The 16,324-nt window shown below is 37.5% G+C and overlaps 1 pseudogene; it reads right to left on the reverse strand.

Annotated features, from left to right (window-relative positions):
- Positions 1–2,670: 2,670 nt before the first annotated feature.
- LOC132272242 (small nucleolar RNA R71) lies at positions 2,671–2,769 on the reverse strand (annotated as a pseudogene).
- Between the last annotated feature and the right edge of the window lie 13,555 nt (positions 2,770–16,324).

Genomic DNA, 16,324 nt, shown 5'->3' on the forward strand with positions numbered 1-16,324 from the left:
GCTCAACCAGTTGGATCGATCCGACCTAAGTTCGATGGATCTCAGCCAAGTTCGATCGATCCAAGTCCAAGGTTCGATCGATCGAACTTCCTCCAGTGCGAAAAAGTTAAAATTCCAGCTCATTGAAAGTTGTCCTTTATCCAATCATTAGGGAATGTTCTTTGCATGACCCCAGCTCATTTTGTGTGTCACTTGACCTACCTATAAAAGGATATGATGCACTTTTTGAAAAAGATACAATTCTAGGGATTATTCTCAAAAGAGGCAAGCTTAGAGTTGGAGGAGGCTAGATACACCATTGGAGTTCTTCATCAACAAGGAGCAGATTTCTTCTATGGAGTTAGCCCTTGAGGGTTGGAGCAACATCACCATGAGTGGCTAGACATCCTCTTGGGGCTAGAGTTAGCCCCAAGCATGCTTTCTATATCTTAATCTTATGTATTATTGAGGGATTAGTGTTGTAATTGATATTTTGACACTTTGATATATATATATATCTTGATTGTTCAATGATATATGTGGTTAAATACTTTTAATTGATCATTTCATTCTATCCATATGTCTATGTATGTTAGAATAGATATTCATGTGCTTGTCTCTAGATTTAGTGTTATTGATGCATGTCTATGTGTATTGATACTATTAGAGATTGTCAAAACATAGTACTTAATGGAATGCTCTTGTGATTTTCTTGATGGTTCATACTTATTCCTTGATGGATTGTGCCTCTCCCCTAGTTTATTTTCATGCTAGTAGTGTAGATGTAGTGTAGTGTTAAATGGGAGGACAATCCATGCTTGTTCTTTGATGATCCAAGCTTTTGAATGCAAGTAGCATATGTCTCTAACCTTGTGTTATATTTGGATTGTGAGCTTAATGAAAGGATTAATGACTTGTTTTGATCTATTGTGCCTTTCACATGTTGTTTAGACAATATATGCTTCATTGCTTAGATATATTGTGCCTTTCATATGATGTTTAGACAATACATGCTTGACTAGCCATCCTTGCTTATTGAATCAACCAAACACACACACACACACACACACCAATATTGTAACTCACCATTTGCCCTCATTATTCACTTGTCAATAGTATAGAAATGCATTGCTTGGTGGTGATCTCTAAACCCCAAGACTTTTCTCTCTCTTATTTATTCTTAATTGCATTCTTTTATTATCACTTAGTTTAATTTAGTTGCTCTCTAGTCTAATCAACCAACCAACCAATTGTTTGATCACTTGACCTACTAGCCCTAATAGCAATTCCACAATCTTGTTCGACCCTCACAATCCATTGGGACGATCCCTACTCGCCCTTGCTATATTTATAGTGAAAGGTAGTAGTGGTTTTTATAAATGTAAAACTCTTGCCCCTCGCCTAAAATTGTACACTCTCAAGCTTGTGGTGCAGCGACACACCATCAGTTTTTGGCGCCGTTGTCGGGGATTGATTTGATTTGATTTGGCAACGTCGGATATGTGGAATCAATTAGGATTAGTACTCTTTTGATCGTGTCTTTACTTTATTTTTATTTTTCTTTTTAGTTACTTATTGTGTTGTTCTTACTTGACTAGGTGCATTGTTAGAGAGGAGGCAAGCAAAGGAGCATTCAAGTAAAGCAAAGAAAGGAAAAATGCTAAAAATTTAAAAATTTTGCTAAGCTAAGCTTTGAATTTGGAGTTGAAGTGCTAAAGTACCTTTATGAGATTTTCTTTACTCAATCCCTTAGTTAAATCGTCGGCCCGCGTGGAGGCTTGTTTTTAATTTCTTAGTTAAATCGTGAGCCCGCGTGGAGGAATTCTTAATTGTTCTTTGCATCATTATTGTTAAAGCATGGGAGTATGAATTAAGTGTTTGTGGAAGAAGTCTAATTGCATTGTTGTGAAGATATAGTGTTTGTCATTCTTTGTGTTTGTTGTGTTTTGCATTGTGCATGCATGGACGTCGTTCATTGAGACCAACTCTTGTCCCTCTTGATTTGTATCTTGAATCCATCGTTAGAAATCCTAGGGGAATAAGAAGTTCAAATAGAACCAATCTATCAATGGATGACCATAATGATGATCATGTTGAGGACCTTGGTCACATAGACCAACAAGGTACTCTCCATCCTAATGTGCACAATGAGAACATACAAGTACCATTAGGCATGCCTAGACCATTCATTCATCAACCACCACAACAACAAGGCCAAGTTCCATATGGAATGCCAAGGCCAATGTATGCTCCATAACCTCCTATCATCAATCAAGGAATTCAAAACCAAGGTGTTCATGTTACACCTCAAGTAGCTAATCCACCTCTTGCTTTAAGAGACCATTATGTGCCTAATGAGTATAATGCACCTACATGCATCCAATTGCCTCCTTTTAGAGCACATCATTATGAAATTAAGTGAGAAACCATTCAAATGTTTCCTAACTATCATAGACTTCCAAGTGAAGAACTTTACAAGCATTTGGATGAGTTTCTTGAAGTATGTTCCATCGTAAAATATACGGACATGCCGGAAAAGGTCTTAAGACTCAAACTTTTTCCATTCACCTTAAAAGACAAGGCAAAGTATTGGTTTAACAATCTTAGGCCTTTTTCAATCACTTCTTAGGCAGAATTGCAACAAGAATTCTTGAAGAAGTACTATACGGTTTCTAAAACCAATGCCATGAGAACCTCAATTCGAGAATTTTCACATGGGGATGGAGAAACGTTTCATGAGGCATGGGAACGCTTCAATGAATTGCTTAGGAAGTGTCAACATCATGACATGCCCAAATGGCAATTAGTTCAATATTTCTTTGAGAGCTTATCGGACAATGGTTGATGTTTCCATGGGTGGCTCATACATTGATAGGCATGAGGATGACGGGTGGCGTCTTTATGAGAGCATGAGTGAAAATTCTTTGCATAGAACATTATCATCCAAGAATGGTAGAAATTTATAAGGTAGGAAGAGTGTTGGCTTACATCAAGTCGACCATTCAAATGAAATAGCCGCCGAAATGAAGTTTTATCTCAAAGATTTGATCAATTTTTTATTAACCAAAACTTGGCGAACCAAGTATCTTCCTTCCCTAACCATTCTCATCGTGCATCAAATCAAACACGTATGACTTGTTCTAGTGTTCTTCATTCTACTTCTCATTGTCCTCACGGACAAGTGCAAAATGAACCTAATGAACAAGTCAATGCAACTTTTGTGAAACAAGGGAACAATCCTTATGGTACTCATTATAATCAAAGTTGGAGGAATCATCCGAATTTCTTTTGGAAAAACCAAGAAGAGGGCTTAAACCCTTCCCAAGGCAGTTTTCAAGGGAAGTACATTCCACCTCCACTTCAAAACCAAGGATCCCAAGGTTATAGACCTTATCAATCACAAGGAAATCAATTTGCTAATTCTCATTTTCCCAATCAATCTTATTCCCAAGGAAATACTAGAAGTCCTGCCTTTGAAGAAAAAGTTTTGAATGCTTTAGGCACTTTAGAGGCTAACACACAATTACTCCATTCTCACTCTCAATCTATTGCGAAGCTAGAAACCCAAGTAGGACAAATAGTAAGCACTCTCAATGCAAGAGAGAAGGGAAATATGCCTATTAATGCCCTACCTAAGCAACAATGTGTTGTGGAAACCAATTCCTCATCGGAAGGCCACACCATTGAACATGTTAATGCGGTGACTACCTTGCGGAGTGGTAGGATTGTGGACAATCAAGTTGAAATGTCCAATGAAGAGAGCGAACCGGTGCAACCTCAAGTTGTCACCCGTCCCGTTTCACATCGCATTCCTCCTTCATTGCATATACATGATCTTGTGAATGAGAAAGTCTTGAAAAATGTGTTAGAAAAAGAAGTTTTAAAAAATGATGTTGAAAAAGTTTTGCTGAAAAATGATTTGAAACAAAATGATTTAAAAACTTCTTGTGTTGAAAAGAGTTCAAAAGAAAATTCTGAAAAGAGTTCTATTTCCGGATGCCTTAAAAGGATCCATTTCAAAAGACAAGCAAAAGGCAAAAACCAATGAAATTATGGAAATGTTTAGGCAAGTAAAAGTTAATCTTCCACTTCTGGATGCAATCAAGCAAATTTCGGCTTATGCCAAATTCTTGAAAGACTTGTGCACCCAAAAGCGGAAGACAAGAGCCAAGCACCAAGAAAAGTGGTTTTGACCGAGCAAGTATGCTCAATTTTGCAACATAACACTTTGCCAAAGTTTAAGGACCCCGGTTCACCTACTACTTCATGCATTATTGGTGATCATATCATTAATCGGGCGCTACTTGACTTAGGAGCAAGTGTTAACCTTCTTCCATACTCGGTTTATGTCAAATTGGGCCTAGGTGAATTAAAACCGACGTCGGTAGTTTTGCAACTTGCCGATCGATCTATCAAGAAGCCTAAGGGTATCATTGAGGATGTTTTGATTAAAATTGATAAATTCTTCTTCCCGGTTGATTTCGTTGTCATAGACACGGAACCGGTCCCCAATCCTAAGAGCCAAATTCCCATTATCCTTGGCCTTCATTTCTTGGCAATCGCTAATGCAAACATCAATTGTAGGACGGGGATAATGAAGATCTCATTTGGCCACATGAAGGTGAAGTTGAATATCTTTAATCCCACACCCAATTCATTTGACAAATATGAAGGAGAGGTTAATGTTGTAGATAAATGTCATGATCTTTAATGTCAAGGAAGTGAGCTTTTGTGTAAGACCAAAACTTCCAAAGAATCATCTTCAACCTTGCATTCTAAAAGTCTTGTTTCAAATTCTTGCTTTGAAAGGGCATGGAAGCCTAATGGTTGTGATTGCATAGACAAAGGATCAAAAGTTTCTTTTGAGCTTAATCCAACAAGTTCTTCAAAGAACCATTTGTTGGGTGGAGTTCAAAGCATCTATCACCCCAACAAGGAGGGGATGCATTACAAGATCTTTGATCCGGGCTAAAAGAGCCCAATGTCTTGCTAGAGACGTTAAAGACTAGCAAAAACATTTCGTAGGGTGTCAAAACCCTATTCCTCCCTCATTTCTATCTTAAATTTCAATTCTTGCGAAGTCTAGATACTTGTTTTTGGTTCATATGCATTGATAGGAACTTTGATTAGGATTGAATGAATTTTTGTGTTGTAATTGAGCATTTTGCATAAGTTCGATCGATCTCAAATGAGAGTTCGATCAATCGAACTTCCACCTGTATCCAACACTTAGAAAAAATTTTGACCTACATCCACCTGCATCCAAATCACATCTCTGTCCCATCGTTCGAACTTATTCTTAGATCGATCAGGAGACCTTCGATCGATCTAACTTCAAATTTCGATCGATCTCATGATTCAACACTTAGAAAAATTTTGCGCCTGCATCAACCTGCATATTTCAGCTCTGTGTCTCATCGATTGAAACATTTCAAGATCGATCTGAAGTTTTTTTTCGATCGATCCAACTTCAAATTCGATTGATCTTCAAGTTCCAACACTTAGCCAAATTTTTGAACCAAAAACCTGCATATTTTTGCTCTCTGTCTGATCGATCGAACTCTTGTTCCGATCGATCTCAGTTCTCTATTTCATTGTTTGACTTTGTTTTGACTTTTCAAATTCAAAAATCCAAAAATATTTTCATTTTTATTTCATTTTATTTAATTTTCATTTCATTTTATTTTACTTTATTTTTCAAAAAGTTTTCAAAAATACAAAAATATTTTAGTTTATTTAGTTTTTAATTATTATTGATTGTTCAATAAAATAAAATAAAAATGAAAAAAAAAATCCAAAGATATTTTATTCTATTCTATTTTATTTTATTTTACAATTTTTAATTTTAATTCTAATTTTTAACTTTAGTTTTTTATTTTTCAAATTTCAAAAATCCAAAAATACTTTGAGGAGAGTTCATCAAAGTTCGATCGATCTGAAGTCTCAGTTCGATTGATCGAACTCTGTCGGGAATGTTTTTAAAATAGACCTGGAGGGTCTCAAGATCGATCTAACCCTCCAAACCCTTGCTCTCTCGTCGCCGTCACTGTGCACTCTCATCTCTTCCCTCTCCGGCGAGATCCAAGCTACACTATTTCCCTCATCTCGGATTTCACTTCTTTCGTACCTTCTCCACTTCTCTCATCGTTTTGAGGTAAAATCCGAGATCTCACCTATGATTTAAGCTTCGATATGATGATTTCACGTTTTATATGTTACATTCAGGCTTTATACATGATTGAATCTCCATTTTTGAAGCTTTGAAGCACTGAGTTTACATGTTTATATATATGTGTTTATGCTTCGTATGAATATATATGTGTTTGATCTATTTTTGGGAGAATGGGCCTTCTACAGTGATAGGATTTGATGATGTGTTGTGTTGATAGGCCCATGAACACGTTCGTGTGGGCCCCGTGCTTCCAAAGTCACAGATTTGTGACTGTTTACATTCATCGCACAGTTCGATCGATCGAACTTGTATCTCAGATCGATCTTGAGAGATCGATCTAACTCATATCTCAGATCGATCGAAGTTGTGAGATCGATCTCACTTATTTTCGATCGATCTCACTTCTTTTTCTGATCGATCGAATTTCACAGATCTCACACACACACTTCATTCTTCATATCTTGTATTCATGCTATCTTATATATGCCCAATGCCTGTGATATTCCACATTGGATGCATTTCATACTTACATTGTTTAGCATGTTTCATATCTTGTCACTTGCATAGATTTATGTCATTTATATGATTTGTCTATCTTATTTGACATGCATGTTTCTATTTCGTGCCTTCAATTCTCAATTCTGGTACTAACTCCCCTTGAAAGTTTTTAAATTATTTTACAGGCTATGACTAAGCGTAAGACCGTTGCCAAGAGGCAACACGGGCCTCAGAGAAATATTAGACCACGGCTAGAGGAGCCAGCAGAGCCCTCTCATGCACAGGAGGAGCCAGTACAGCCTACACCACCTCAGTCACCTGCTCATGAAGCTGAGGATGATCATATTCCATCCACCTCTGCAGCTACACCTGCATTTACACCATCACCATCTCCACCACATACTGGAGCTGAGCATTCACCAGTACCATCTCCACCACGCCAGCCAGCTCAGGAGCGTGATAGGCCTGCGCCTAGATATGCGCATATAACAATCGACTATGAGTCAGTGTTCGACACAACCTTTTTCTCCAGATCGGTGCTGACTCGATTAACTTACCACAATATCATTCAGAGGGGCCTTGTAGCTATTCTTGCCCTAGTCACAGAGCCAGTCTACCCGTGGCTGGTACGGTTGTTCTTCCAGAACCTCCGATCATCCCCGCGTACCACAGCTGAGCTAGTCACTACTATAGATGGCCATCAGATCACTATCACAGTGGACTCGCTGGCCCGGTCTTGCCACTGCCCACACCGCTATCCTCCAGAGCTTCAGGAGACATATCTGAGGCTATACAGGCCTTCTTATGCCGACATGGCAGTCTTTCTTACGGTCACCATGCCGGTGGCAAGATCTTCGCCACCCAGACATTCCTTCCAGATGACCTATGGTTCATTGATTCCGTGCTCTTCCGGAACATCTACATGACAGGGCACAAGATTCAGAGGATAGGAGATTATTTGACAGCCCTTTACGCCTTCTACACAGGCCACTGGGTATCTATTCCCGAACTCATCGGTGCGTGATGAGGAAGCTATTTGATGAGTATATTAGCAAGGAGACGCCCGGACGGGCTAAATCTCTCCCATTCGGCCACCTCATCACCCAAATTCTTATCGACCAGCGCTACCCTATTCATCCTCGGGAGTACCCTGAGAGAGGTTCCTGTCACTTCTTGAAGAAGGATTGGAATAAAAGTTACAATGCCATTATTACTGGACTATAGGATCACGCAGTAGTGGCTGCAGAGGAGCTAGAGGCTGAGGAGGAGGCAGAGGCAGCAGCTCAGGCAGCAGCAGATCCCGCAGCGAATGACGCACCAGTCGATCCAGCTGCCGAGCATATAAATATTGATTTAGAGCGCCCTGCAAACGACGTAGAGCAGTACTCTCCAGCCAGGTCGCCCATTCATGACCAGGAGCAGACTCAGGAGTTTTCTTCTGATTCATCTATACCTGAGGCTCTAGATCTGACCCCCGGCTTTGGAGTACGCCTGCAGACTCTTGAGGATGTTGTTGTTGCCATACGAGCTGATCTTACGGCCCACAGAGCTGATTTTGCTACCTTCCGTACGGATGTCGAGACTATGTTCCGAGATCTATTTAGAGATATCCGCAGAGCCCGACCTGCCCGTCCTACCTCATCATCCTGAGTTCCCAGTTCCTTCTATCTTTTGATCCCTTTCTAATCTCTATTTTTGTCACTGTACAGTACTATTATTTTTACAGCCGGTCTGTCGGCTTTGATATTTCTGTTGTACCTGCACTTTATCTGTTTTATATAAATCTGTTTTCGCTATGGATGTCATATGATTATATTCTCATATCTGTATGTTTGACTCCATTAGGTGCATCACAGTGACTTCAGTGAGAGAATGGTTCCCAATTTTCAGGACCACCCTTATATCTCTCTCCCTATTTTATTTCATTATCCCATTTACACTTGTATGTCCACTGTGCACTAATTATCCCATTTTGTTATCTGATGAGTTTATCCAAGTGCCAATTTTCAGGACCACAGTTCATCCCAAGTTTGGAGGGGCCATGCCACTCACTTCGGATACTTCAGTCCCGATCATTCTTGCTTAGTTGCACTGGTATACTCTTTCCCTTGTTCTCTTACACATTGAGGACATTGTGCTATTTAAGTTTGGGGGGAATGGTGCTTTGCAGTGTTAGTTTTAAATTCAAAATTTTGAGCATGACTTGTGTATTTAAGGGATATTTCTATGATTGGTCCATATCTAGCTATGATTTTGATCTTTTGAGGACTATATTACTTAAAATTTAAAAATTGCTTGACTTGAGAGTCCAATACTCCCTGTATGCCTTATGGAAGCCATTTAGGAGTAAATTTTTTGAAAAATTGATATCTTGCTTGCACTTGTAGTCCACATCATCTTGATTTTGTGATTGTTTTGAGATTCACTCTAGTATTCTACACTAGCACTGGCGCACACTAGCATTTATTTGTGGGGTACATGATTTGTTGATTATTGAATTGGTTATATCCCAATTGAGCTAGTAGTGCATTGAAAGCTTTCATTCTTGATAAAGGTGGATAACAACCCCTTTTCACTAAATAGCCTGGATTCTAGCCTCATCAAGCACTGAACTTCTCGTGCCGAAAGGTGGAGGGCCCAAACTCTAGGTTAATAATTGAACTTGATCAAAAAAAAAAAAAAAAAAAAAAAAGAAAAGAAAAAGTTGCAAAAGTAATAAAAAAGTGAGGACTTCTCCCAAAAGGTGAAAAGTGGGAAATGATTAGATGGAAGTTGTCTTGATTTGTAGTGTAGTTGATTTGAGCTTGTAAGTCCGTAGGGGTATTTGAATGCCTAATGCCCTAAAGCCGTCTGGTTTAGGAGTCATTGACCTAACGCTCGATCTCATGAATCGCTAAAAAGCTTAATAGATCAACACATTGCACCATGCTTTCATCTTTGATCCTAAAAAAAAAAAAAAAAAAAAAAAAAAAAATGATGAGTGAAAAGAATAAGCGCACCTAGAACAATAAAGCTTTAATAAAAGGTCCACTTTTTGTCTTGATGATCGATACTAGATTTGTGTGCTAGTTTGAGGGTAAGGATGTGATTAATTCTTTAGTTGGCGAAGATAGCAACACATTTGATGCTGGTCCACTCAAAAAGGATTCTAGAGTTATTTTGATTTGCATGATCATTTTCTTAATGTGTGGAGGACTTACTTGCTTGATGTTGAGATTTTGGGAGATTGCTTGGAAATGTTTGAAAAATTACATACTTGAGGTAGTTTTCTCCCAATGCTTGTTTGCAATATTGATACCTTTTTTTGAAAGAATGAGCTTAATGTTTGTGGGTACCATTTCTGGAAACCCTCACGAGACTTCACTCGTCCACTAGGGGTAACCTAGGGGTTTAAAAGGCTTATTGCATATGCTAAGTGCAATCGTGTTCCCTACGAAAGTGGCGTTATCCATTTATTGTTTTCTAGATTCATACTTGTATAGTTGTTCATTTCATTCCTTTACTTTCTAGCGATATTTAAGTTTGGGGGTGTGATGAACGCTGAAAAGTGCGTATTTAAACCCCTTAAGCTTAGACATTTTAGTACCTTTATCTATCTTACTCTACCGTTTTAGATTGATTTCGTAATATTTCCATTTTCAGGCACTTATCCCGAAAATAAGCTAACTCAGCCAAATAAGAGCTTAATTGAAGCAATTCTGAAATTAAACAAAGAAAGGAGCAAAGTGGAGAAAGAAATAAGCAAATGAAGCCAAAGGTGGGAAGCAACAAAGTTTGATCGATCCAACTTTAAGGTTCAATCGATCGAACACTGATCGATCTCAGTACTTTAAGATAGATCCAAACCTTGATCCAAAGCAGAAAGTCCAAAGTTCGATCGATCCAACACCACCCTTCGATCGATCGAACACTTTTGTCCTTATTCAAATTATTGATCTTATCTAGTTGTACCACCCTACCAACCACTTTTGTCCTTTTGCCAAAAATATCTTCAAAATATCTTAGATTTGTCTTTTCCCATAAAGCTCAACCAGTTGGATCGATCCAACCTAAGTTCGATGGATCTTAGCCAAGTTCAATCGATCCAAGTCCAAGGTTCGATCGATCGAACTTCTTCCAGTGCGAAAAAGTTAAATTTCCAACTCATTGAAAGTTGTTCTTTATCCAATCATTAGGGAATATTCTTTGCACGACCCTAGCTCATTTTGTGTTACTTGACCTACCTATAAAAGGAATATGATGCACTTTTTGAAAAAGATACAATTTTAGGGATTATTCTCAAAAGAGGCAAGCTTAGAGGAGGAGGAGGCTAAAGACACCATTGGAGTTCTTCATTAACAAGGAGCAGATTTCTTCTATGGAGTTAGCCCTTGAGGGTTGGAGCAACATCACCATGAGTGGCTAGACATCTTCTTGGGGCTATAGTTAGCCCTAAGCATGCTTTCTATATCTTAATTTTGTGTATTATTGAGGGATTAGTGTTGTAATTGATGTTTTGACACTTTGATATATATATATATATATCTTGATTGTTCAATGATATATGTGGTTAAATGCTTCCAATTGATCATTTCATTCTATCCATATGTCTATGTATGTTAGAATAGATGCTCATGTGCTTGTCTCTAGATTTAGTGTTATTGATGCATATCTATGTATATTGATACTATTAGAGATTGTCAAAACATAATACTTAATGGAATGCTCTTGTGATTTTCTTGATGGTTCATACTTATTCCTTGATGGATTGTGCCTCTCCCCTAATTTATTTTCATGCTAGTAGTGTAGATGTAGTGTAGTGTTAAATGGGAGGACAATCCATGCTTGTTCTTTGATGATCCAAGCTTTTGAATGCAAGTAGCATATGTCTCTAACCTTGTGTTATATTTGGATTGTGAGCTTAATGAAAGGATTAATGACTTGTTTTGATCTATTGTGCCTTTCACATGTTGTTTACACAATATATGTTTCATTGCTTAGATATATTGTGCCTTTCACATGATCTTTAGACAATACATGCTTGACTAGCCATCCTTACTTGTTGAATCAACCAAACACACACACACACACCAATATTGCAACACACCATTTGCCCTCATTATTCACTTGTTAATGGTATAGAAATGCATTGCTTGGTGGTGATCTCTGAACCCCAAGACTCTTCTCTATCTTATTTGTTCTTAATTGCATTTTTTTGTTATCACTTAGTTTAATTTAGTTGTTCTCTAGTCTAATCAACCAACCAACCAATTGTTTGATTACTCGACCTACTAGCCCTAATAGCAATTCCACAACCTTGTTCGACTCTCACAATCCCTTGGGACGATCCCTACTCGCCCTTGCTATATTTATAGTGAAAGTTAGTAGTGGCTTTTATAAATGTAAAACTCTTGGCCGTCGCCTAAAATTGCACACTCTTAAGCTTATGGTGCGGCGACACACTATCACTCTAGAATTTCAAACTCAACCAAATGCTCTCAAATTAAAGTATGTTAACTAACATGTCAAAACTTAATTTAGAAGCATAATACAACTCAATTTCATGCAAAGTATGGCCATGAACTTTAATCTTTCACAAAAAGATAAATATTAATTAAAAAGTGCAATTCTTATTTAATTAATCCCAATTTAATATATGTTAACCAACATATTAAAACTAAACTTTCAAGCATGCCATAATTCAAGCCAAAGTTATATATCATCATAAATTTTAAATTTTATACAAAGAAATAAAAATTACTAACTTTCTAGATTTGATACAAGGCAAACATATAGGTTGTATAATCATGGCAAACACACAATACAACACACAAATAATCCTAAAACATTCCCTACCTTCATTTGAGATGAAATCTCAAATCCCCACCAAATGGAAACCGCTCCGAATCAGTCGAAACTCCTGGGTTTTGTCGGGGACAACACCACGAACAAGAATCCGAAGAAAGCCCCATCAAAAACACATCTTGACTTCAAACCCAAACTCAATAAATGGCCAAAATTGAGTTCTAATAAGGGGGAAAGGCAGAGCACGGCAAGGGGAACAATAAACACAAAGGTACTACACCTTTTCAACCAAGGGAAGTGACCGAAAAAGAAGAGAGAAGCATGGCAGCCATGGCTGCCATGAGATCCGGCCAAGAGAGAGGAGAGAGAAAGAAAAAATATGATATTTTCTTGTCTCACACCCTATTTATAGAAAAACCCTAATAGTGTCCCGAACGGGTCCCGTCGAGTCTGAAAAAGTCAAATTTGCGCAAATGCACTCAAACGGTAAAACTCTGTGAATGAAAAAGATTCAAAATGAGGAAATAAGAACAATGGAAGAAACGGCGTTGAAAACTGAGTCCCAAACAGAAAGTTATGCCCTAAACAAGTTTGGCGCAAACCGGGGCCAGAAACCCTGAAACTGGAAAACATCGACCAGGAGGAAATTCCAAGAGTACGCAACTCGACGAAAAGTGAAAATGAATCCCGTACGAGGATCCAGGCTCAAAACAAGACATTGAACAATAACTTTCATTAATTGCACAATGGCCCATCCAAAAAGTGAAAACTGCGAAACTGCCCCAGAATGAAAATATTTTTCTTAGAAACCCCTGAAATAAATATCTTCAAAAGATATTTATGAAAAACACCCCAAGAAAAAAAAAAAGTTACCAAAGAACTTTGCATCCATGCCCCTATGGACACCGGGAGCAACTAGAGTACTTTCTTGCAAAAGTAAAGATACGTATTTCATGGAAACTACTGAGAATGAAGACACGTGAAGTTAGAAACTAACTCTGAACACAAGAAGTGTGGTTATGCCAACAAAGTGACAAACGGGGAAAAGACAAAATAGGGAAAAAGACAAAATAGGGAAAAGGACAAAAAATGAATAGTGTCGAAAAACGAAAAATGAGGAAATGACTCGGTCTTCAAAAGAAGTTGTCATTCCAAGGAAAAGAGTCTCGGAAATCATTCCAGAGCACTCGAGACGACACTAAGTGACGAGGAACTGTACTCAGAATGGAAAAGATCAACGGAAAAAAAAAAATATCGGTGAAAATCTGAGAAAGGGAAAGGAATGAAAATGACCGGGTCATTACAGAGACTATCTTGTGTACAGTGTGCACGGGTGGCAAATATTATGGAGTTGAGATTAATGGGAGTTGAATTGACAGTTACTAATAAAGGAACATTTTTTGCACATGTTACGGTGAGACCTTTGTTGCTTGATCGAATTAAAGAGTTGCAAAATCATGATGTATTCTTGGTTAAGAAAAGAAAGGAAGTTCAAGAAAGTATGCAAACTGAATTTACAATTGGGGATGATGGAACTTTGTATTTTAAAAGTCGAATTTGTGTTCCAAATGATGTTTCTTTGAAGAAAGATATTTTAGATGAAGCCCGCAGTTCTATATATGCTATGCATCCGGGTAGTATTAAAATGTACAGGGATTTGAAAGAATACTATTGGTAGAACAATATGAAGCGTGAAATTACCGAATTTGTAGCAAAGTGTTTGGTATGTCAACGAGTGAAAGCTGAACATCAGAAACCAGCGTGGTTATTGCAATCGTTGCCAGTTCTATAGTGGAAATGGGAGCACGTAACAATGAATTTTGTGATGGGGCTTCCAAGATCAAAACGGGGACATGACTCTATTTGGGTAATAGTTGATAGATTGACGAAATCAGCTCATTTTCTGGCAGTGAAAACTACTTATTCTACGAGGGAGTATGCTCGTTTGTATGTTGATGAGATCATATGTTTGCATGGGGCTCTAGTTTCTATTGTTTGTGATAGAGATCCAGTTTCACTTCGAGATTTTGGTATAGTTTACATGAAGCCATGAAAACTTCTTTGAAGTTCAGTACAGCTTTTCACCCGCAGACAGACAGGCAATCAGAATGAACTATTCAGATTTTAGAAGATATGTTGAGAGCTTGTGTGCTGGATTTCAAAGGTAGTTGGGATGATTATTTACCGTTGATTGAATTTACTTATAATAATAGTTATCAGTCTACTATTGGGATGGCACCATATGAAGCATTGTATGGGAGGAAATGTAGAACTCCAATGTGTTGGGGTGAAGTAGGTGAAAGAAAGTTATTGGGTCCAGAATTGATTGAACTTACAACAGAAAAAGTGAAGGTAATTCAGCAGCGTATGAAAGTAGCACATGATAGACATAAAAGTTATGTGGATGTGCGAAAAAGAAGGGATTTGGGGTTTGAAGTTGGTGATTTTATTTTTCTTCGTATTTCTCATTGGAAGGCTATTATGAGATTTGGAAAGAAGGGTAAATTAAGTCCCAGATACATTGGACCTTACAAAATTTTGGAACAGGTAGGAGCAGTGGTGTATCGGTTGGAATTACCGGAAGAATTATCCAGATTACATAATATTTTCCATATGTCTATGCTTCGAAAGTATATATCGGATCCATCTCATGTTTTAGTTGCAGAAACGATTGAATTGAAAGATTAAGTTATGTAGAGGAACCAGTAAAGATTCTGAATCGTCAAGAGCAAGTGTTACGCAATAAAACTATACCATTGGTAAAGGTTTTGTGGATGAGTCATACGGTGGAAGAAGCAACTTGGGAGAGTGAGGAGACTATGAGGACACAATATCCTCACTTGTTCGGTATGTTTCATGCATTTTAATTTCGAGGACGAAATTTATTTTAAGAGGGGTAGATTGTCATATCCCGAATTTTTATTTAGTTCTTTAATTTCTATGATACTCTTATTAAGGTGAATTAAATTTTTTTTAAAAGTGTCTATTTAGTTTTGTTGATTAAGTAATAAATAAAGCTTCTAAATGAGGCATTGCTAGCAGTTGCATTTAGTGTGTTGTGTATATATATTTAAAGAGAAGGAAATGACATCCACGTGACATGTGTGAGTGAAGGAGGATATAGGTGTGGTGGGCTGAGTATTAAATGAAATGTGTATGTGTGTAATGGGTTGGTGTTGGAGGATAAAGTGGTGAAGGTGGGTTTATAGCTTTAGTTAACATATTATTTGGTTAAATACAAGCTTTTGGGGGCAGTCTTGTGATTTACCACAGTATATATATATCTTGTTATATTAAAATCATAACAAAGTTTCTCCAAGAAACTTACTAAAGACGGTGGTATGTGCATACGTGCGTATGTGCGTTTGTTGTCAGCACAAGACCCACATACACAACACGTAGGCAAATAAAATTTGTTTCCTATAGAAACTGGTTTGAGGCGGTGTACAAAAAAAAAAAAAAAAAAAAAAAAAAAAAAAAAAAAAAAAAAAAAAAAAAAAAAAAAAAAAGTTAAGACTTGTTGGGTACACTGATAGGAGAAACAAAAGAAGGAATAGAAACAGAGGGTTTCCGGCTGTAGAAGAAGAAAAGGGAAAAGGGAAAAGAGTTTCAGAGAGAAAAATTATTGGGTGCAGGTAGAGTGTTGTATTTTAGATTTTGTTTATTGGAAGTTTTTCATCAAAAATTTTAGGAATTGATTTATTGAGTCCTTCTTGAATAAATTCCATTTCTGTTATTATCTACTCTTAATTGAATTATTAATCTCTATGAAGGAATATAAATCTTGCTGGGTATGTATAAATTAGATGTATGGATTCTTTTAAAATATTTTTAATTGCTGTAAAGGAAGAGATTGAGAAGTTGTCTTGGAAGCTCTGTGTGTGAAAAATT

Source organism: Cornus florida, unplaced genomic scaffold, assembly GCF_030987335.1.
Source record: "Cornus florida cultivar Cherokee Brave unplaced genomic scaffold, ASM3098733v1 CherokeeBrave_3.0.0_Hap2_Chr08, whole genome shotgun sequence".
Classification (NCBI taxonomy): domain Eukaryota; kingdom Viridiplantae; phylum Streptophyta; class Magnoliopsida; order Cornales; family Cornaceae; genus Cornus; species Cornus florida.